We start from the raw sequence: 2935 nt of genomic DNA on the forward strand, positions 1-2935 counted from the left end.
AACTGCAGGAACCAAGGGAGTTTCGAAGGAAGGTTCTGGACAGAACCCCCTCCTCCACCCCTAGGGCACAGGCGAGGCAGCCCCTCACAGGGTCTCATCCCTCTGCAGCAGCTCTGTAGGTGGGGGTGTGGAGGCTCAGTCAGAGCAAGGTACGCCTGGGTCAAGCTCTAAGGATTAGCTCCCAAGGGTGGGGAGGGGATGGGGCAAGTCAGCCAGTCCCCCTCTGCAGGGCCACCCCAGGCGGACTTGGGACTGGGGGTGGAGCCCTTAGGCCTCCAAGGGAACTACTGTTTGGGACCACACGAGTGGGTGGGCCTGGCCCCTCACCCTTCCCTTCCACAAGCCCAGTCTCACTGGCTCCTCCCCCACTCAGGACACACGGGGATGTGCGGCTTGCGGTAAACAAAGGGCTATTTTTACCACCTCATTATTTCCTCTCTCAGCTTCCTACCTCTGCAACCAAGGTACAACCCAGAGCTCCTCCCTATGCACCACAGACCTCCCCGCTCCATGGGCTCTGCCTGGCCCTCAGCCCCTTCCTCAGGGGTCACCTGGGTGCAGGCGTCTTCCCCAGGGGTATCATAGTCAGTGTCTCCTAGGCGCAGCACCAACCACCCATCCCCAGCCCAGCTCCTGTGTGCGAGCCGGAGCTCTTGGAAATACTCCCCAAGCCTGCACACCGGCTTGCCCACGCCACCCTTGGTGTCCCACTGTCAGAGCTCACACATTGCATCCACATGACTGCCAGTGCTGCGGGCACCACAGTTACCCCCGTGTTCCAGATTAGGAAGCCAGGGCAGGGGAACACTATGTGATTGGCCCACGATGCTGGGAACCAGTAGAAGCTAGATTTGAACCCTGAGGTGCAGTGTGGGAGCCCAGACCCTGCTTCCTTGGGCCTCCCCCTTGCCAACAGCCTCTGCTCCCGAGGGTTAGCCTCCCCAGCCAGGGAAGGGGGCATCAGGGTCCCCAGCACTGAGGGTAAGGGCAGTAGCAGAAGGGACAGGCAAAGCAGGATGCTGGACCCTCAGCAGCTCCCCGTCGTCTTCCTCTTCTTGCTTTTCGCTTTGAAGCTGAGCCCAGCCTGGGGGTGGGAAGGAGCCTCTGGCAGAAATAGGTTTTTTTTTTTTTTTTTTAACCACTTGATCATGATTGAGGGTTTAATTTTATCCCCTTCCCTCCCTGGCTGAAACTCCATCTGGAGTTGAAGCACACGGCAAGCAGAGCAGAAGGGTCCCTGGGAGAGAGGGCGCCCACCCTGCCCAGGTCCCGCCCGGCTGTTCCGTGACAACAAAACTCACTGGGGACCCACCTCTGTGCCACAGGTGTGGGAAGGCTGAGGGACTCTGCTCCAATTAATGGCCCCCCACACCACCCCTCAAAGCTCCTTAGCAGAAGAGGCTCAGGAAGGGGGTGGGGAGCGGGAGGCAGCTGGCCTGGCTTCTACCAAGGGATCATCTCGGCTCTTTCATCTCCATCAAAAGCGCCTAATAAGCACCTAATTGGACCTGGGGCTGTGCCACTCCCCAAGGCAGGAGCTGCAGACCAGCTCTTCCTGCAAGTGACGTAGTAGGAGCTGGGAGCATGGAGGTGCAGGGACACCCACTGTGGTGACGATGACCATCTGTCCTGGCCACCCACTGTGCACAGGGCACTGAGCTAAGCTAGTCACAAGCATGATTTCATAATAGCCTCACAGGACACATTTTTTTTCCACACTTTTTACATTACCCATAAGTTAGCTTACCTGCCCATGTCACGGGCGGCTGAGAGGTAGACCTAGGCTCTAGCCCTGGAGTTCTCACAATAGAGCATGAAGTTGCCCAGCCCCCAGCTATGGGGACAGGAAGATTTATACCACAGCAGCAAATGGCAGAAACCTGGGAGATTGCCAAGTGCAAGAAGAATTTCTAGAAAAATCAGTGTAGCCTGCAGGAGTGCAGCTGGGTCTAATGGTGTGAAGAGTGAGGCTGCCCAAGGCAGGAAAGGCCAGGGAGTCTAGTCGACACTGCCAGGCGACACTGCCTTCAGACTGGGACGTGTGCGTGCTGAGATGCCTGCACCCCAATGCTCCTATCCACCTGCACCCCAACGCTCCGATCCACCTGTACCCCAATGCTCCAATCCACCAGCACCCCAATGTTCCAATCCACCTGTACCCCAACGCTCCGATCCACCTGTACTCCAATGCTCCAATCCACCTGCACCTCAACGCTCCTATCACCAGCACCCCAAACTCCAATCCACCTGCACCCCAACGCTCCTATCACCAGCACCCCAACACTCCTATCCACCAGCACCCCAATGCTCCAATCCACCAGCAGATGAGGCCTCAAGTACTCAGGTCCTCCTCTCCCCAACCTGCATGGGCGCCCAGAATGAATTCCTGGGTCCCTCCTTTGGCAGAACCAGCCCAACTACTGAGAACATTTTGGGAGTGAACCATCTCTGTCCAACACATAAATGCTTTGGGGGGAGGCAGGCAGAATTCTAGACAGGGGCCGGCACCATGGTATTTAGATGAAGCTTCTGCCTGCAGCACCAGCATCCCATAGGGGTGCTAGTTTGTATCCCAGCTGCTCCGCTTCTGATTCAACTCCCTGCTTATGGCTTGGGAAAGCAGCAAAGTCCTTGTGTCCTTGCATCGTATGGAAGACCCAGAAGAAGCTCCAGGTTCCTGGCTTCCAGGGGCCCAGTGTCAACTGATGCAGCCATCCGGGGAGTGAAGCAGAGGTGGAAGATCTCTCTTTGCTTCTCTCTGTAACTATCTTTCAAATAAAAAATTATAAAGACTGGGGCATGGGGGACAGTGATTGTCTTAGTTTCCTGTTGCTACAGCAAAGTAACACCAGGTAATTTATCAACGACACAGGTGCTTTGGCTCCTGGGTCTGAGGCCCCGGAGGCGCCCGCCCGCCCAGCACCAGCAGCTGCCC

Source organism: Ochotona curzoniae, unplaced genomic scaffold (genome assembly GCF_017591425.1).
Source record: "Ochotona curzoniae isolate NIBS_2020 unplaced genomic scaffold, NIBS_Ocur_1.0 contig_4792, whole genome shotgun sequence".
NCBI classification, from domain to species: domain Eukaryota; kingdom Metazoa; phylum Chordata; class Mammalia; order Lagomorpha; family Ochotonidae; genus Ochotona; species Ochotona curzoniae.